Consider the following 21,573-nt stretch of genomic DNA (forward strand, 5'->3'; position numbering starts at 1 on the left):
AATCAATGGGATTTAGGAAACCCTACATATCAGGATCAGGGGCCTAACAGATTAAAAGGGACAAAAATAACTTGCTGCGGCGCCGGGGCTTTGCAAGCTCATCTGTACGTGCTGCAAAACACCACGCCGAGGCTGGGCAAAGCCAATTCAGCATGAGGGCTTCACTCTCCACTGCAATATCACCCTAAAAGAAACTGATAATTATCTGATGATGAGAAGTAGAGGTATAAAACACACTTCCCAAGAAAACCACTTTAAGAAGACCTGTTTAAGGATCTATGCGAGATATTCAAACAGAGCATCGCACCCCTGACCTGAAAGAAGTACCACCAGTGGTTCTACTGCCATGTGGCACTTGCTAATGCAGTTACAGCCTCTTCATGTGTCCTTCAGAGCACTCATTTGCTTTCTCCTAAGCAAAGAAAAGAGCATTCTGGTCCCAAATAAAGCATAAATAATAAATATTCTCGGGTTCATAATAGCAGCAGCTCTAGATCCTTTTCTTTGAGTGATTGCTGTTACCTCACCAGACACCTGCAGCCAAATCCCTCTTATTTCCCACGAGGAGGGACACCCACCAAGAAGATTAAACTTCATGAACTAATGAGTTTGCCATTAATCCCGTGTTCCTAGAGTCCAACAGCATGACATCCACTAATTTAAATTGTGAACCACTGATGAAAAAGCAAACTATGTACCGCCCTGGCAAGAATACCTTAGCTGTAACTATGCCCAGTTTTATTCATTCTAATATATGGATTAGTGTAATAAAGTGTAATTTTATAAATCAATAAAGCTGTAGTAATGACATTGCGCTGTAATGTTCTGCTTTTAAATACTGGCAAAGAAAAGAATGAAAATTGCCATTTGTCTAAGTGTGGATGCAACTCACAGAAAGTGAAATTAGCTGAAAGTAAATTAGCAAGGTGATTATATACTTGCACTTATATTCCATTTCTCTCGTATATACATTTTTAGAAGCCTAGATAATTCTGCAGCCATGGTGCACACCTTTATTTCAAAAGGTCTAACTTTCAACTTCGTAAAAATTATCATAGTTACTTTCAGTAGAAATGTCTGTCTTGGGAAAGGCTATAGCTGAGGGTGGTAAATTAAATACATACACTGGATAATTACAGAGCATCCTGATTAGCTGGTTATTTTTAATCCTGTAGATCATTCACTCTGCTATTTCAACCCAAGCCCGGCCTGATCCCTGCAGTGCTTCCACATCAGTCACCTGCAGCCTCACCATGCTGAGGCAGAGCAGTGGAAAAGCACAATGTGGATTCAGATGACAATTCCATATGAATGTGCACATCTGTATTAAATACAACAGGTCAAAGGTGTGTGTTGGAAAGTGCTTAAAATACCCTTAACTCACAGGAGGCCTGGAGCGGAGGGTTGCTCCCACGCATTCAGCACTTTTAAACAAATACTTCATTGTCTTATTTATACTTTCACATTTTAGGAAGCAGTTTGCCAGGAGCCATAACCTATCATACTTTATATCTGCTTTTTTCATGGCTGCTTGCAGAGCTACCTGATTTCTCCAAACTGCCAAAGAGAAGGTGTGGCCCAGTCTGAGAGCTACATAACTCTGGGATAGCATTAAACCAAGCTGTGAACTGGTCCAGTAGGAGCATCCAGCTGCTGAGAAAGAAAACAGCCATCAGCTCCCTGGGAGGTTTGGCTGAGAGGCTGGATTAAGACAGTGTAGTATTAAAAACTGCATGTCATTAGGTATCAGATGTTCACACGGCTTGGTACAAGTTTTGAGTAGGTTATACAGGAGCAGAACCATAGAATAGGTAAGGAATAAATGGCTCTCAAACCTTTAGCCTGATGTTCCAGACCAAAGGCTGGGAGAAAAGGGCTTTGGGAAAGATGAGGGGAAAAGACAGCATTTGGGACTGGGTACATTGTAAACCCTTACAGGATGAATTGCCAAATGACAGAGCAAAGACAGACACAAAAACAGGGAAATCCAATCAGCCAAGCTCACTGTTTTCCTGTGAAAACTTAAGGGTTTTATAAACATTATACAATCCTTTTTGCCTGCCATGAAGTAGTGGAGGAATTTTCCGATTTGGGGTAAGACATGCAGTGGGGTTTTGAAGCAGAAATACAGTGAATAAGAACACAACGACCAGTTTTGTCAAAAAATAACGAAAACTTGTTCAGGCAGTTTCTGTGACTATTTCAAACAAAAGAATACCCTGACAGTCACACTCCCGAGGCCAGAGACTTTAATTTCTGACACTGGAAGGCTCCTGCAGTGTCCATTCACCTGGCTGGTGCTCCCCATCTCCATGTCCTTCCTTATCCCAAAGGCTGGCAGTTCACAGCCTCTTGTCTGGGACTCCCACCCAGAGCTCAAAGTGCATTTTTATCTCCATCTCAATCTGCACCAGCTACCTGGACCAGGTGTGTTCCTCAACAGCACTACTACACAGGCTAACACAAGTACTGGAAGAAAAAATGCAACTCTCTTCTTTAAAACTAGATACCAAAACATTCAGAACTCCGCAAAACAAGCTATCCAATTTTCTATTCTACTTCAAGGCTTCAGACGTGCCCTGTGATCAGGTACCATATTTAAGCTCATAATAAATGGCATTTCCAACACAGACTGAACACCTGCAGTATTTCAATTCAGCTTTTATTCAAAAACAGTGTTTCCTGTCCACATCTGCATACATATGTGCACATATATCCATGAAGAGATATCCTGCACTTAAAAACCACAGTACTGAATTTCAGATTATTTGATGTCCAACAGCTCAGCTGCCTCAATAGAGATTCTTTACCTCCTTTTGCTGTTTGTATGGCTGAGATATAGCATAATGTAGGTCATCCCTGTTTGGGTGTGATATAAAACTCCTTCTGACTTTAATTGCCCTTGCACCAGGCCTCTAATTTGTAGTTAAAAGTCTAAATAAAACACCTCACCTAACAGCAGGAAGATCAGTTCATTAGTCTAATCTCTGTAAAATTCCACTACAGAAAGAAAAAGTCATAGAAAACATACTGATTTATCTCTAAGGCATTGCCTGTTTCAGTGCAATCTGAAATGCAATCGGTGCAATCTGAGATGCAATCAGTGCATCCAGTCCACTAAAAAGAAAGAGTCAGAAAGGTTTTTTCCCATTTTTTAAAAAACTCCAACAAAACAAACAAACAAATACCACTACTACCACCCCCATTCCACCACATTTCCACAGGACTTCAATATAGTTATTAAAAGCAGTCTTTTTCCCTGAACAATACACACTGAAAACACTGTCTCTATGGAATACTTTCTCCCACAGCCCAGAGCCATGAAATGCTATAAAACTAATGGACTTCAAACTGTGATAACCTCATCACACTCTTGGAAAGTCAGAGTCTCCTGTGACTCCTCAAGTTTTGGCTCTGCCCACTCACCAACCCTTGGTTCAGATGGTTCTTTTCCCCTCACAAATCCTCCTTTGACCATTGCTAGCAGATTTCCAGCTTCACATTCAATACTGACCAAAAAATGCAAATGCCTATGCTTTAGCAAGGAGGATGCAGACTATGGAAATGTGCACTTGTGTAACCATATGGATGCACTTGCTGTAAAACTCAAGGGAAGGACTAGAACAGACAGCAAATCTACCCAGCAATATGCACATTTAGGCACTATTCCCTACAGATCCTGTCCCTTAATTTTACCTGTTCTTAACTGCTACCAGTTCCTGCATTTTTTTTTCAGTAGCTCTGCATGCAAGGCATGCTTTAGTCCTTCATGATTGCTATCACTTCAGCTGGTTGAAAACACTCTCCCAGTTCACCGTCTGTGATGCTGATTAGATAACAGCTCAAGATGCTGAAAAACTGCCAAACATTGAGAAGCTGATTGGTGGTTGAGTTTCAGATTCATGCCTATTGATAACTGGAAGTGTTAAAATGTAAGAGAAATAAAATACATACATTTAAAATATTTTCTTACCTCAGTGAAATAAAAACTATTACAATATTTTGTTATTTACAGTTTCTTTGCTGCAAATTCCACATCCACCAGCTCCAACACAGAAAGAACTTGTAGTTTTCCAAGTGCAATAGAATACTAAAGAAAATTCAAGTAACAATACATTCTCCTCTCTTATAATTAAAACATTTCCTGGTACAGTAAAAGCCTGCTGGTTAGGTAGTGCATAACTCTGCATCTTTGCAGTCCGAAATTAACTGCCATGTTATTGATAATGTATACAAGCCACACCATTGATTTTATTGCTTTTCCAGTTGTACACAAACAATAAAAACCTCGCCTACAAATCCTATCATCACCTAGGAGTTTCACATGATAGACTCTCACAGGGTGCTTTACTCTGCCTTTCTGAAGCCAAGCAACACCCCTATAAAATAGTCCAGTGCTTGGCTTAAATGATCTTTGCTTCATTTCATCTGATTACTTCTAGTTCTACCTTCTCTCTGTTAAATGTCCCTGCATAGTCATTTACAGCTCTGTGTTCACACAAAACAATCATTCCACATCACATTACACACTCCATCATTTTATTACTTTCTTGCAAATAATTTTCTGCAAGTGCCCCAGTTTTAAATGCCATTTTAAATTCATTTGCTGGTTTATCAGTGCCCTGTTGGTGTTGATTGGGCACCAAACAACCCAAGGTGCCCCACAGAGCTGTAACACCGGCAGCTCCAACTTTCACTGCTGTGAGTAATTCCAGAGCATCTCCAGGTCTCCACCACCACTGGTCTGAGTCCAACATAAATAAACAGCACACAATAGTTATCCTCATGCAACTGTCTGGCAGCCCAAACAAATGAGCTGTTCCTTGTCTTGCCTCCAATCCCCTGCAAGGAAAACACCACCAGGTTTCAGCTGGCAGTTGTGCTGGCATCACACAGAGGATAAGGAAGAAATCCTCAATACCCCAATTACCTCCTCGGCTTAGACACGGTTGGTGGAGGGTGTTGTGATGTGAGGTGTTGAGAAGACAGTTTTCCCAGAAATCTGATTTCTCATGCTGCTAGATCACGACATGTCTGGAAAATGAATGCCTGGAAGCACACCATCAGATCCAGGCTTTAGGAAAACCCTGAGATATTCTCTCAGAAGTATCTGTATGTTATGTGACTTAGAGGTCAGTCGAGTGGTTACCAGAGATAGACTGCTTTTCTTCAGGACAAGAATGAATATGACAGATAAGACCTAACTAAAAAAAAAAAAAATAATGAAGTTTAAATCTAAACTCCAGCACTTATTTTCAAAGTATGAAGCATTTATCCTTTGACAGCTGTGCTGAGTCCTTCAGAGGAGTGACGCAGGTGAAACCACTCTGCCAGACAGATGCTGGTACAGAACTAATAATGGGACTTGCCGCAAATCACCTGCTCAGTTCAAAGCACACAAGTATCCCAATTGCTTCAAGACCAATTTCCATGATTGGTGTTAAACACATGCTCAAGCTTTTGCAGGATAACAACCTCGGGGCAATAAATGTTTTGTGCATAAAAAAGAAAAACTAAAAAAAAGCGTCTTTTGGTTCTGACTCAGGACACTGCTGATTTAAGGTAGTCCCTGCTGCCCATGACACTGGTGGAGGTGACAAGGCTGGAGAGAGCCAGTGGTTCCACCTCCAAGCACCATCTTTTAAGAAATATTCTCTCATCCTGTCATGGACGTGTTGCAGAAAGGCAAAAGAAAATAAGAGAGAATTCCCTGCTACCTCTGCCACTGCGGGATGAGGGTGACCAAAGTCCAATGAATGAGACATAATTTCATTGGAGTAATTTTAAATATGTAAAATAAAAAAAAAAAACAAACACCCCAATCTTCCACCATACATTGAAAAATCGGAGCAGGTCTCATTTGTCAGTACATTTGACTTCAAAATGCCTCCAGCAAGGTGGGAAGATGAAAGTGTGCCCATTTTTTCAGACGAGTTATGGAGGCACAGAACAGCCAAGCTGGCAGCCCAAGCCCAGAGCCGATTAGGAAGGAAAAAGCAGAAGGTCACTCGTGTCCCACAGTTCCATGGTTAGCAGACAATGTTTGGGAGTTAATAGCATTACGTGCTCTGTGATGCTGATCTATGCAGATAAACGTGACAGGCCTTGGTGATGGCTTCATCACAGGGAACTGCTGACTCAATATTCAGCCATAATGGCAAGAGCTGTTTATGTGCATACACTGAAAAACAGCAGATGACTTCTGGAGCAAAACACATGGGGAAAATTCTTTCTCGAGGCAATACAAAAGAGCCAAAGTAGCTAAAGCACTTTCCCACAGTGACTGTGCAATAAAGTAAATTAGAGCTCTGAACAGCAACCATCCATTATCCCATGTAGTTTTAGCAATTCTGAGATTAATAGCTGGAAAGGGCCAATAAAACAGTATTAGAAGAAAACACACATCCTTTTGGTGAACTGCCCCCCACTCCTTTCAGATCACTTCATACCTCAACAGGAAATCTGAAGTTTGAAACATTCACTATAGCATTTTTTCTACCACTATTGCCATTTAAGTTATGGCTTACAGTTTCTAGATGAATGAATCACATTAATTATTTCTTTTTTCCCCTCTGACCCTTCAGCCAAATTAGGCTACTTCCAGAGTTGAAAATGCAATCATTAACGCTTCCAAACATCCATTTGGCAGAAAAACATGTGGAAGGGAAGACATTCCTGTGAGCTGTGAGAAATCATTGTCTATTACACAAATACCATCTTCGCCTTTATTGTTGTAGCTGTCTTTCACCTATAAAAATTTTCCTTGAGATTGGATAAGACTGTAAACAAGTGTATTTGAAAATCACAACTCTGAGACAACCTTCGAAATAAATAAAAAGTTATTAACGCTTGTGTTGGGAGCCAATTCTACTAGGTTAGAATAGTAAAACCTGCAGCTTGGAGAGATTCATTCATCTCTCTTCTAACTCTTATCAGTTCTTCCCAGCCCTCCATCACAGACCACAAAACTGTTATTCCGAGAGCTGAAGCTGATTTCCTGGATCATTTTACTCAATGGGAATCTCATTTATTATTGAAAATAACAGAAACTTGACCTTCCCTGGAGACTTTTACAGAAGTTCAGACTGGAGGTGAATTTGTCCAACCTGCATAATGCAAGTCAATTCCTCCCAGGGTAAAGCAGCATTCAAAGGGAATGAGGCTGGTAGAATTGACCCTTTTGTGCATAATTAATGCAACCATTGATCAGCCACAGCTTGGATTAGGAATTTTTCTGAAAAATAAATGCACAGCAATGAACTTACACACTTTTTAAAAGTCAAACTTCGAGAAACCTGCTTTGATCAATGAGAGGCTTTTGCTACCACAGACCTAAGCAGGTATTTTCCACGGCACACAGATCAGAGTCATTTGGAAGGAATGCTTCACAGCAGACAGCAGTGGTAGCTGTGACTCTTGCTGGTCACAGATCTACACACAACCTCTTCAATGGGCAAGTGAGTGATTTCCTAGTTTATTCCCCACTTGGTGTGTTCAAATGATTCCCACTGGGATCAGTGGGAGTGTGGAGTGTGTGGCCATGAGAAGACACAATGAAAGCTCAGGTGCCGAAGATACCCACAGGCTATCTGTGGTACTGTTTTTCATGACCTTTAGCTTACACTCCTCATCTGCTTGGAAACCATAACTACAAGTTACCACAATGTGTGAATTTACAAATCATAATGAATTAATCTAGAGTGGTGTACCTGCTAGTCAGGTAGCAATGGTCACGATATTTATAGAACTGGATTTATAAAGCTGCTTATTCTCAGACATCCAGTGCTTGCTTTTCTTCTTCCCAGGCCTAACAGTAGTACAGAGGAAAATGAATGGTTTGTTCTGTGTACTCTGTGTTACACAGGCCAGTGGACTGCTGATGGCACCTGTTTACTTAGTGACATGCTATTTTCCCATAAACTATTCCCATGGAAAGGACTTCAGATTCCCAGGGTGATATTTAAATAGGCAAAATCTATAGCACTTACAGGTAGATTCTGAGAGAGTTCAACATCAAAAATTCAAGTTTGCAGGAGGACTGGCTCTCCACTAGCAGCTACAAGTGGTCCCAATGGTCAGTGGCTTTGAAACCATGAAGAGCAGGAAAATAACTCACCCTATCACATCTTTCACAGATGATGCTTAGGCAAAGCTGCTCTTGCCTTCAGGTAGAGGAATGGATTAAATGACCTCCTTCAAGGTCTCCTCTAAAGTTTGCAAATCACAAGAGCTGGCAACACTGTAATCGTGTAGCAGAATTTTCAAGAGGACCTGTTGTTGTAAATAATGTCAGTGTTGTAAAGTGTGCTGGTAGAAGAGGATTTTTCTTTTCAAAGGTATCCAAGTCAACTCATTCATCTGTTTAGAGCAGGCCTCTTTCAAATGAGTTTTTACAAAGTGCACATCTACAGTGCAGTCACTCGAGGACAGAGCTCAGCAGCCACGTATTTATGGATTTGTTAGGGCAGGTGCTGCATCTTACCAAGGGCAAGAGATCATGTGTCTGGATTATGAGCAGCACTCAACTTCAAATCCAGCCAAGGACCTTTACACACCTGTGATCAACACTTTCCAGCACAGACAGAGCCACACACTTGATCACAGAATATCCTGAGTTGGGAAGGACCCACAAGGATCATCGAGTCCAACTCCTGGCCCGGCACAGGACACCCCAACAATCCCACTGTGTACCTGAGAGTACTGTCCAGACCCAAACTCTTCTCCCAATATTCTAGCAGCCCATCAGGGCTGGGAGAGGAATGATGATGGAGGAAGGATGGAGAAGGGATAGAGAAGGGTCCTGGGTGGGACTCACTACTGTTCCACCTGGCCCAGCACTGCACGCTCCAGGATTCTATTCAATAATTTATAAATATAAATTTTATGTATATCATTATACAATCAGAACTGTTATAAACTGTCATATATAACCCTATAATCAATATGTTCGTTTTAGATCATTACAGCTGCTGTGTCCAAAGTCCCTTCGCCACAGCGGCTCCAGTGACCGACGGGGACCCCGCTCCCGGTCCCCACTCCCGCAGTCAGACCAGCTTTCCTCCCCGGTTCCACCCCAGCATCCATCCCCACGGCACAGCCCCGGCCGGCTGGTCCCACAGAGCCCTTTATTCACAGTAACACAGAAACAGTCCGAGCCGGCACCTCCGAGGAGGGCGTGATTTTTCACCTCAAAACGTAAATTCCCTCCCCTGTAACTCAGGTTTTACCGCAGCTCCGCGGGGACGGCGATCCCCCCGCCCGGCTCCCGCAGCTCTGCCGGCCCCGCTCACCTCCAGCCCCGGGGCAGCCGCAGCCCGCTGACCCTCACACCTCCGCACGCAGGCTTTATATAAACTCGCCTTGCGGATTAAAGGTTTAAAAGTTTGCGAGGTGTTGTTGCGTTTCCGCGCCGATAAGCGCGGCTCCGCGTGCTCCGCCAGCTCCCATCCCCTGTTCACCTCCAGGTGCCCCCTGCCCTCCCCGATCCGCCGGCACATCCCCACCTCCCCGGGCTGGCTCAGCCTCGCACAGCCCTCCGGGCAGCACGGCCTGGCAGCCCTCAGCACGCCGCGTTTGGACTGAAACAATAGCAACTAATTTTAAATGATACTCTGTATAACCTTGGAGACAGCTGCGGATGATGGTCGTGGTCCAGGCAAATGAAAGCTGGTGACACACGATTGAAAGAACATATTTAGAAAGACAAAAAGAGATGGATGAACCAAAAGGCCCATGTTCTTCAACTCTCGGCTTTGTACGGGGCTGCTGTTTTCTGGCTTGGAGCATCAAGAGACCATGGTGACCTTCCCCTTCCCTTCTCTTCCCCTTCCCTTTCCTTCCCTTCCTTTCCTGCAATTTTTCCCTCTCTCACAAACTTAGAGTTTCAGTTCCTCTCTTGGACAAAAATAGGTGAGATCAGGAGAAAAAAAAAATTTTGTATAATTGCCTGATTTTTGTGTAATTTCAGTTATGCCAGATTTTCCCCCAACACATATCAAAATCTTTGGAGTATGTTAGCAGTTAAACCTCTGCTAAATTAGATTTCTCTTTTCCTCAGCTGCTTCTACCCCAGAGCAAAGGCAGGGGTTAACCCCTGTTCCTCCTGGAGACTGAAATTGTATCACTACAGGTGTTTCTGGTAGCATATCCACAAGAGTCAAGTGACTCCATCTTTCAAATGAGTAGCTTGGACCTTGGGATAAGGTCCCAACCTTCTCACCAAAGACGGATGAGAAGTTCAGATGGGGACACCCCTCCCACTCCGGACCTATAAGGCCACTTCGATCTCCTTTTCCCACTAAGCAGTAATGGCTATAGAACACACCAGTTGCGTCACCCTCATGATCTGTTTCAAGACACACTTCTTGTCACCAGCAAAGCAAATGGAAGGCCAAATCTGTCACACAGACTGTGCTGACTCATCTGCAGTAAGAAGCAGGACTCATTTGTCAGGTCATCCAGACATGGAGGTGTTGCTAGTGGTTGAAGCTTGGAAGGTTATGGTTTTTTTCTGGTTGGAGAACCTGAAGGAAGGGCAGAGTTGGCTACCTCCCTATCTGAGAGCTAGCTTGGTTCACATGCTAAGATTAAAGAGGAGAATATGTTAAAGGTTTGCATGATGGGTTCACACCTCAATTAGGAAAGCATAAGAGAGCAGCAGAGTTATGTTCCTCACTTCTGGAAAAAAAAGTTTTCATCACTCACCAAGAGCTTCCTAGGGCAATTTTGTAACATCCTCAGTGCAGTCCTTCCCTTACTCTGTGCACATCCTGATTTTGTGAATGCCGAATCTGTGCTATAGAAGTAAGCCTCGTTTACATAGGTCAGTCATTTCTTACACCGCATGCTCAGAAGTGGAAAGAGTTTGACATCAGACAGCAAAGAGCTAAAGACCTGTCAACACTTTCTAGACAACAAGTTTATACAAAGCCTTGTATGAAAAGCTTCCTGCCCTTGCCCCTCTCCTTGTGCATCTCTCAAAGGACGTGCAAATAGTTAATACTCAATTACCTCGATAAAATTACACATCTCCACTGCTCTGCGTGTTTCACCTCTTGGCTCAGTGAAAACAAGCAAGACATCATTTTTGGAGTCTGGGTGCCTGCACACATACAAATAAGGACCAGTAGTGCAGAACAGGAATGCATTACCCTTTCAAAGCTCTGCTGACACATGGGTCCGGGCTTCATTATCACCTCTGGAGTTTACAGCAGTGTATGCTATAATTAGAAGTGTGTCAGAACTCAGAGAGAGCACTGCAATCATCACTGGTCTCTGCTGGCATGAATATGATAAGCAGCAGCGCATGAGGCAGAACTTCTATCCGAGTTCTTAAACAGGGGTGAACCATCACCCTCTTCTCCTGTTTGAAAAAGACCATATTGAATGTTTTAAGGAAATCAGGCTGGCTCATTCTGCAGAAGCCCTTGGTTAATGCCAACCTCCTGCCTTTAATGCATGATGTTGCAAACAGGGCAGGGGGTAACAGGAGGGAGAGCAGTTTGCAGTGAGAAAAAGGGTTCAAAATACCACTAAAAACTTTAAAAAACCCTCCAAAACTGCTGCAAAAAGCTGACCTCTCACATGTCAAGTACCATTTTTTTAAAGGATTAAATATGTATTAAAGGATTTTATACAACTGTACTAATAGATTGTTAAATATGTATACTCAAATGTTTCCTGGAGTAGAACAGCTCTGCAGGAGTCATTCCTCACCCTTAAATATTCACAACATTTTGGCAGACTTGCTAAAACTGGAGCCCACATATTTTATTTTTTTTTCTTTTGTTGCAGCAACCTGCAAATCATTCTGTGCTTGTGCATTATTGATATTTTCATGGCTGTTTGCTAGATTCAGGTGCTTAATAGTTTTGCAGAAGTGCATTAAACCCCAGTTTGTAACAAGGTTTTTACACAACTGACATCCCAAAGAGGAATTTTTTTTATGGGTTTCTTTAACTGCTTAAAGGCTGATTGCAAACACTTATCTCTCACCACTGGAAGGACTATAAAGCTAAAGTGAGATTTTATATCCCCATTTCAGGGCACTAAAAGTATGGCACTGTAATAGAAATGCTGACATTTCCCAGTTATGGTGGTGCAACCTCTCTACCATAATTATGTACAGTTGGAGATAATAAGCACTGCTGATTCAGGAGAAATCTCTGATTGGGCTGGAAGATAGAGAAGTGCTGGATAATCTGTTTCCTGAGTGGCAACAGCAGGCCTAAAGAGCATAAACGGAGGAGCAGAGTTGGTGAGAAAACAACAACAAAGTCCAATCATGACTCCTCAGAGATGCTCTTACTCTTTTCGTTGTTCATATGATTGCAAGAGACCTGAAGGACTCATTCAGGACTTGTCCTAAAAGGACATTGTGACATGAACCTGGAGGAGTGAGCAACACCAATGGTCAGGAAAGGTTTGATTACATGACCGAGACCCAGTCAAGAGAGCACAGAGCCCTGATTTTCAAAAGAATCTTGTTCCTTTCTGGCCTTTGGAAAACCAAACCCCTTTGAAACATCTCAAGTTCACCACCAAAAACGAAGGAAAATGAAGAAAAATATCTCAACATGCATGTACATATTAAAACTGTCTGAATAATCAGCAAAAAAATTGCCTTGAAATCTCTGATATATGCCAAAAAAAAAAGCCCAATTAGCACTGTTTCAATGAGTAATTTTTTTTAGAAAGAGGGATAGTCTTTTCCTTCTTCCACCTTTTTTTTACTTTCTTTGGGGTATGGTGGGGAGGGGAGGAGCAGACAAGACAGGACTTTTGGTGAAAACTATTAATTCAGTTCATTGTTCTCCTGCATTGTTTCTCCTACCATATACAATTTTTTGCATATTTGCACACTAAATTTCCTACTAAATGATCATCCTCTCAAAAAATGCTTGTTTGATTGGTACCAAAAAACCCCCGAATGCATCACTATGCCTGGTTGTAATTACTATTAATAAATACATAATGAACATTGATAAGATTAACAAACCATTCCAAAAATTTGTTACTATATTCACTCTACAGCTGAAACTCCAAATTAGCAGTAATGCCAGCAGGCTATTAATATTCTCGGATTAACAAAATGCAAGCAGATCATACAAGGATGAGCTCGAATTTTGCAAAATAAAATACCTGGGCAAATATTTAGCACAAAGGAAAAAAAAGGTGTAAGTTAATATTTGTTTAGCACGGGGTATTGTGGAGACAGATGAGTGGGAGCCGCAACATTTACTTTGAGGGAGGGAACGTGTTAAGGCCATGGAGCACAATGTCCTCAGCCATGGCATGGGACAGAGTTGCTGAATGTCCCCTTGATGCTGATGATTTTAAGAAGCACGGCTCCACATCCAGCTCCATCCTGGGGCTGGCAGCAGGGAAAGGCATGGCAGAAGGGCCTTCCTGGCATAAGAGCCAGGCTGTGATGGGTTCAGGGGTAAAACCTCCTGGGAGCTGACTGAAGCAGGATGTCGCTGCCGAGCATCACCCGGTCTCTCGCTGCCCACGTCCCCAACAGGGCAGGGAGAAGGGTGCCCATCCCAGCAAGATCCCAGTGAGAACCTGCAGTGTCCCACACACACCAGCAGCCTCTCCCCTCCCTGAGGGCAAAGAGCCCGGTCCTGGCTATAAACCAGCCCCTGTCTCCTTCCCATCCTCCCCAAACCCATCCCACTCGTCCAGCCCAACCTGTAGCTCTGCCCGCTCAGCTACCTGACATCACCTACTGCTCTGTAGGAGAGGTCAGGGTGGAATACACACTTTCTGCTTCCCATTTTTCTGATGCCCTAAGGCACCCACAATTTAATATGTATTTCTTTTTAAAGTAAGTGGAATTGAAATAAATCCATACTGTTCGCCAGTTTCCAGCTTACATAATCAAAGTCAACTGTGCATTCACAAATTCCTCCCTTCTCTGCAAGCTAATCTGACAGTAGCAGGGGGGAAATAATCTCCTGTGGCACTGTCTTGATTTCCCCGGGAAAATAAAATGCCTTCAGTTTATAATGACTTAGTAATGAATTAAACATTTTGAAATCCATAAAGGAACCTCAATAATAAGATCTTTAAAAACTGCAGACACAGTCAAAGCAAAGACAAAAAAAAAGGAAGCAGAACTATTTTTGAAATTAAGTGGAGACAAATCACAAAGACACGGATGTGATGAAGCAAGGCAATAGGTGCACCCGGGAGAGGGGGGAGAATCCATTCACCAGCCTGAGTTCACCCATCCAGCATCCACTTCCATCAGATGCTGAACAATACAAAGTTACTGCAGCTATAGTTTTCTTCACTTATCCAAAGGACCTAGCTGGAGTTTTAATATACAGAAATATCAGAGTTTTCAAACCTTTTGTTTGAAAGTTGATACAGGCACCCTGCTTAAAGCCAAGTCGATGACTCCACTACATTGGGAAGTGCTGAGATCCAGACATTTGCATGGCTTAAAATGGCTGCAGCAGTTCAAGGCTTCTGTAACTTTCTGTGCACAACACCACGGAGCACAGGAGAAGGGTCTCTTTCCTGGCTACACACTATTTTAAATTTAACAAAGCCAATGTAATTAGTCCCATGAGCACCCCTCCAGTAACAGCTTCAGCTCCCAGCACCAGTGAGCTGTATGCTATGCAGTAATTATGCTACCAAGCTGTCAGAGCCTCCTTATCTGCATGCAAATTAGTTCATATGCTATACATCTGCTGTAATGACAGTATTAAACCAAGAATTTTATAATGAAGCCATCCTCTTTATAGCAACATAGCACAATTACTTTATTAACATATTGCACATCTATGTCTGTAACTGCTCCCAGTCAAACAGACGAATTTTCCATTCCTCCATACAGCAAGATCTTCGCTTCTCTCCCTATATCTGTAAATAAACACAAAGAACAGGAATTTCTAAACGACCTCTGTACAACACCGCTCCTCCATTGCTCCTGGGGAAGCACGGCACCAAATGCCATTAAAGCGTGACAAGGTGAGTGAGTATTCCCACAGTGCTCCAAAAGGTTAGGAGATGGAACAGCAATAATCAAATCAGCAGCTGTCTGCTCCCAGCCTTGACATCAGCCATCAGCTTCGGTCACCCAGGGGCTGCCAGCCCCGAATGGTGGCGGGAGGGGACCGGAGGAGGGGACGGAGGAGGGGACCGGAGGAGGGCACCGGAGGAGAGGACCGGAGCCGCCCGCAGCCCGCCCCGGCTCACGTAGCAAGAAGGGATGGCGAGCAGAGGAGGAAAGGCGAGGCGAGAAAAACCATCGCGAGCGAGTTGTGGGCAATGCAGACCTGGTGCCCGGCAGGATTTCTGCCTGGAAAAGGCGTGTTTGTTGGTGGCAGCCCCACCGCGGAGGATGCGCGGGGGATGCGCGGGGGATGCGGAGGTGGGACCGCGAAGCTGCCCGCCCGCACCCCGCCCCTCGCAGCGTCTGCCGAGGGGAAGCATCCTCATCCCTGCCCTCCGGAACAGGCTTCTCAACACACCAGCACCTGCTCTCGGCCCCAGACCTCTTGCCCAACGCTGGTGTTGGGAAAGTTTGGTGGCGTCTCGGTCCCAGAGCTTCTTCCCAGTTTGGCTGTGGTTTTTGTTCGTTTGTTTGTTTTGGTTTTGTTTGTTTGTTTTGGGGGGGTTGTGGGGGGTTTTTTGTTGTTGTTTTTTTTTTTTCTTTTTCGGTGGAGGTTTGGAATGCTTTGCGAAGGTTATTTATGGTAACTAACCTCAAATAAATAAAATTGATACAGAACTTGATTAAATTTCCTTGTGGGCAGTTGATACGTTCTTCTATTTTGTGAGCAACTGCTCAATCCTTCTACAATTAAAAAAAATAATAATAATAAAAAAGCCACCAACCAGGCAACCAACCAACCCAAAAACCCACGTAGAAAGCTTTGTGATCAGCTCTAAACCTTCACTCACACCTATTTCTCAGTTTAGGTCTGTTTTTAACCATCCAGCTGTATTACCCATGGATGTGCACTCCAACCTTCTTGCAAGGATGTACCCTTGAAGCCAGCCAGCTGCCTCTCCAGGGTGATAAGGAAAGGTCATTTATAATAATGGGGAATATCAATTCTGGGACCTTATTCAATTTACTTAATCTGATACAGGTTATTTATACTTTTTACCAACGAATTACTTATTTAAAATCATCCTGGGAATAGAGCAGTTGTGCTTCACGGGCATCCTCCAGGGGCAGGAACAAAGACAAGTGGAAGTGGAGGGAAAAAACCCAACAAAAAACCTTTTCCCCTTTTCATGTTGTATTCCCCCATGCACCAAAAGGTGTGGATAGGTCTCCACCAAAGTTTCAGCACTACTTTGTTCTCCATGCAAATCACCCCTTTCATCAATTATCTTAAAGCCATTTACAAACACAACTGCCATTTCAAAGCCACAAGGAGCTAGGTGAGAATTACCACGGACAGCACAAAGATGTTCAAATACTAAACAAATCCAAATCTTCTCTTAAAAATCTATATTTACAGCCTTAGTAAAACCCTGAGTAGTGACACCACAGTGCATAAAACAACAAAAAAAAGAGCTAGGGAAAAGCACAGAGCAATGCTTCTTTCTCCCCTACAAAAGCTTGTTTTATTTTTGTCAGCATAACCTGTAGTTTGTAGGGTTTCTCTGAGATCAAATATTTGATCAGTTTATGAAAGGGATGATATTATGTGTTTGCCTGAGGGAGCAAGGTCACTGGATTTCATGACCCCCGAGTTTATTCCAGTATTTGGTTCCCACGAGAAAAGTACTAAATTACTGTTTTCCCCTGGGAGAAGAGAACACAAAATCAGAATACATCACAGTCCTCCTGCAGCTACTAACAAGATCTTCTGTAGCCTTTGACACCACCTCATGAAATAATGCAACACAAGCCATCTTATTAGCACTCAGTGAGCACCCAACCAAAGGACTGTGCTTTCAGAGCAGCCACTCGTGCGAGGAGCAGTTCAGCCCTATCTGCTGGAAACCTCTTCTATTGCTGCCATTTAAATCTCTGCTGCTGCTAAAGGTGAAGTCCCTTAGTGTCCAGCCAGTCATCAGTTGCAATGGAGCTTGGGTCACATCCTGGGGGTGGCACTGATCTCACCCAGCTTTCCTGCTGGCAGGGCAGACACCTCAGCCTGGGCCAGTGCTTCAGACTCCCCGTGCTCTTAGTGGCCAGACACAACCACAGTCAAACCAGGGCACTGCTCAGGCCAACAGCCACCTCATGATGAGCTCCAGGAGCACCAGTTTATCAGCACTGGCCTTAAAGGCCGTCTAGAGCATTAGCTCAGGTGTAGATGTTTGCAGTCAGGTGAGATGAATGCCACCTCAGGGCATAACCCACCAGCACCATCACCCCAGTGTCACCAGCCTGGCTGTCTCAGTGGCCCTGAATTTTGGTGTCAGTCCCTCCTTACCATTGTAAATCCCTCTTAATTTCACTTGACAGACTCAGCTTCTTCATCCTGTACCTGAGACTGTGCATCCACCCTCCTCTCCCATCTCTGCTCCCATGTCTCTGGACACTCTTTCAAACTTGGATAGGTTTTTTTTTCAGATTCACTGGTACATTCTGCATCACCTCCCTCTCCCCAGTCACACATCCATGATCTGCCACAGGACAGTTCTCTCTCCACCTAAGACAGAAGCAACGCCTTCTGCCATCTCTTCCAATCTCCAGGTTTCTTCCAACAACTGAATCAACCATGAGTCTCTGGCTCTGCCTTGGCAGCTGAGTTACCATTGCTTCCTTACACTTCTGTTGCATTATTAAAGAAGAAATTCTGCCAGCAGCACACTAATCTGCTAGGAAATAAAACCACATGGAAATCACCTGCAAGGTGTGCTGTTTTACGTGGGACTGCTAATGTAGGTCAAGTTTTATTTTAAAAATTCCTACTGATACAATTTGGAAGGAAAAGCTTCTCCTCTGGGTTGCATCTGTGTTTATTAAGAAGTCTCTCATGAATTCTGAATTTTGAATCTTACCACCATTGTTTTTTAATGAAAAAATCACATAAGCATATGTAATTCTCACTGTGTAGGAAGCCAACTCTATGCTCACAGCTCAGGCATTTTGAGTGATATTCAAGAAAATGAAAATCACAGTTTCACATTAAAAAAAAAATAAATTTTGACAGTGAAGAAACACCCAAAGCACTTGAGAATCAGCTCAGGATCACTTCTTGATCCTGTTACAATTCTGTCTGCCCAATTCATTGAGATAAGTATCATGCAGGCTTCCCTTATAAGCAAATGTGCCCAAAGCCCATTCTACTCTGGGTAGCCAGTCCTGGAAGAATTTAACAGTTTTCCATGAAGCTCTGGCTTTTTCTCTCCCTCATGGTAGCAACATTGGTGCAGCTGGGAATTTGCAGTCGCACACCAGGCCACAGAAATCCTGCCGAAACACCTGGAAATATTGAAATACTGATGTGACCTTGTTTTTTAACAAATTGTAATAGACTTCATGTGTACATGACCCACATTGAAACTTGGCGTATGGGCTTTTTTCTTCCTTTCTTTTTTTTTTTTTTTTTGCTGAACATTTGAGATTGCTATTGCTCCTGAGCAGAGTTTAATCATAAGAATATTTTAATTTTGTAATTAAAAAATATGGAAGCCAATCCCAAACTGGGAGTAAAATGACTGCACTTCATAAAGGAGAGCTCTGACAAGGGATAAAGCAATTTATTCACGCCTTCTTCCTTCACCTAGAAATTAAATACTTCACAAAAGATCATCAGCAAGACACTCAATTTGTAGACACTAATAACCTTGGCGGTGTCCTTGCAGAGCAGAACAGCTGTTGAGTTGATGGGCACCATGTCCCAGTAGGGAAAAGCTACAGCTTTCTCCACTGTAAATGCTGTGCTTTTCTGCTTTTCAGGCACTCCTGCTTTGAGCCTTGCTTGCAAGACAGCCCTGAACAGAAATATTGCCACTAACATTGCTGGCTGTTCACCTGAAAAACTGTTCTGTTCTGGCATTTAAGTGTAGTTAAATCCCAGCAAGCAACCCTTGTTCCTTTCAGAAATTAAACAACAAAATGTGGGTTTTTCTGAGATTTTCAAGTGCTAAAATCCAGCTACCACCATTTAGCACTGACCAGAGCCCAGCTGTGCTGCAGCACCTCATTGCAAAGTCCCCCTTAGACCAACTGTGCAATTAAATACAGTGAAATAAAGGAGGAAAACTCATTTCTCCTTGCCTATGCATTGGGTTAAATGCATTCACATGCTCAGTTTCTGGAGCTCACCTGACTGTTTGCTTCTAATTGTAACATTTTCTTGACAAAGGCTTTACATGTGTCTCCCATTCCTCAGTAGAAAAAGAAAAAAAGAATGCAACATCTTCCTCGGGCACACTGGGGAACCCACCAGCCTGCAACCTTTATGTGCTGTCTCTGAAATCCTTGCTCCTGCTGTGCTTTCCCAGGCTGGTGTTTACAAGTGTGGGTAGGGACAGTAAAACAGTGTCAACCTTAAAAGATCAAACCCTATGACTTTGAAAAACTGGTCTGGGCCTGTGATTTCCAAACTCCCTTTTTATCTGCTGTGGTGTGTGCTCGATGCTTTGTACTGTTAGCAAAATAAGCAATGTTGAGAAGAGGAATTTTGAAGGGCTTCTCACATCCTATCTACAACCATCCCCAAAGGGCAATCCTAGCCCTTTCTTCCTTTTAATCTTGCCGGAGAAGAAAGGCAGCTTGCACCTAGCAACATCTCACAGAAAGCCATATGGCTCAGGATGCCAGGGACTGTTCTTTTCCCCACACCTAAACGAGACTTTACCAGGTACATGACACACAAAGATTGTCTACAATCCTGCTTCCAAATAAGAACTCATTTTAGTAAATACACTGCCAGTTAGATTTTTGGTATCTCACATGGTGCAAGGTCAGGCAGAAGACACTCAGAAAGATACAGACTTAAATGCAGTTCTATAATCCCACACCTAAGGCCTTCAGGAAGTTGGATTATTTGAGTAGAAACCTGAGAGGCAGAAGCAACAGTTCTGCTATTGTTTATTACCTTGTGTGAAGTGATTAATAGAGCAGTTTATTGTCTCAGTCCCACAAAAGAACTATGTGCCAACTCTTCCAGCTGAGGATAAAGCACCATGTTGCTTTGAAATTAAAAACAACATGGAAGAGTACCAAGGGTGAAAGGTGGAGAAAATCCAAACTTCCCTCAAGCAGATGGAATGAAAAAGTGGAACTATGGCACAAAATCTCTTTTTACCTTTGCTTCTGCTGCATCTGAGTTTACAAGAGAGTTGTGGTGAGCTCATTGCGAGCCCAACTGACAATCACTAGAATAATAAAATCTTAAGGGGTTGGAATAGACCTTAAAGGACACCTAGTCTCAACCATGCCTGCCATGGCCAGGGACACCTCCCACTAGACCAGGCTGCTCAATCCAGCTTTGAGCACTGCCAGGGCTGGGGAATCCACAGTCTCCCTGGGTGACGTGTTCCCAGTACCTCACCACCCTCACAGGAAAAATCAGCCCAGGAGTGGATCACGGCAACTGAGAAAATCAGAGAGAATCCACTGAGAAAATCAAAGTGGAATCGCTTTTCTAAAATGAGAGATCTTTAAACACTGGTTAATATGAGACCTTACTAAGTCAACACACCCCCTCGTCTCTTACATATTGCTATTTTATGTTGTAGAATATCCACTGACATCTCACTCCATCCACCTGCCACCAGCAGTGTTTGGGGATCCATCCTACTGCTCTGCTCACAGTAACACAGGTGGGCAGAGGTGCTGAGCAGCCATCCATGCTGCACCGTGGTTTCCCAGCTTTCTTTGTCCATAATGGCCTAAAAGCCAAGGCCCCTCCTGGCAGCTACTGGCTTGTCAAGGTGCCAGGACCACCAGCTACTGTCCAACAGGTTGTTTTACAGAATCCCTTCCTGTCTACATCAGTTTGCATCATATCTTGTTGGCAATCTTGCATATTGATTTTGTGCTGAGTGTCTACACACCCAGCACAGCTCTGACCTGTTACTAATGTGCCCTTCTCAGGCTACCCCACACTACATTTAGAATAAAAATCAGTGTGAGAGCTTTAGATCTGCTGGCCAGCGTGCACAAGCTGTCTTCTTTAGCTTTAAGTTTAAGCCATGCTAGAACCAACATCAGTGGGACTCCTCAGCTGTTACAAACACACATAACCTTTATTCACCACAGCCCATCTGGAGATACAAGGGCCATTCCCAGCAGCAGTCTACTGAAGCCCTCTGCGGCCTTTCCTTCTTCTGCACTAGTGCACAGAAAAATTAGACTCTGGTTTAATAAAAATACATGCACTGTAACAGAATGTTTTTACTTTGACACAGGAACTCAGAAGGAAATATTAAAACACTAAAAAAAAAAAAAGCGAGCTTTTAAATGTGACAACTTTCAAGTCTGATTGCATAGCTCTCTCTTAAGTCTAGAGGTGAGCCTCTTATAGAGTAGGTAAAAATTTCCATGCTTCAGTACCATAAAGCTCTTGTTTCTTGAGCTCTCTAAGAAACCTTTTTAAACACTCAGCATCTTGGCATCTAGAAGAGCTGTGCTTGCTCCGT

The 21,573-nt window shown here is 43.3% G+C and overlaps 1 protein-coding gene across 28 annotated transcripts in view; it reads right to left on the reverse strand.

Moving 5' to 3' along the window:
• The window catches only part of MAGI1 (membrane associated guanylate kinase, WW and PDZ domain containing 1), a 342,718-nt gene that overhangs the window by 94,453 nt on the left and 226,692 nt on the right, over nucleotides 1–21,573 (reverse strand). The window lies entirely within an intron of this gene.

This window comes from Chamaea fasciata, unplaced genomic scaffold, assembly GCF_029207755.1.
Source record: "Chamaea fasciata isolate MVZ Bird 193981 ecotype frontalis unplaced genomic scaffold, bChaFas1.0.hap1 SCAF_13, whole genome shotgun sequence".
NCBI lineage: Eukaryota > Metazoa > Chordata > Aves > Passeriformes > Sylviidae > Chamaea > Chamaea fasciata.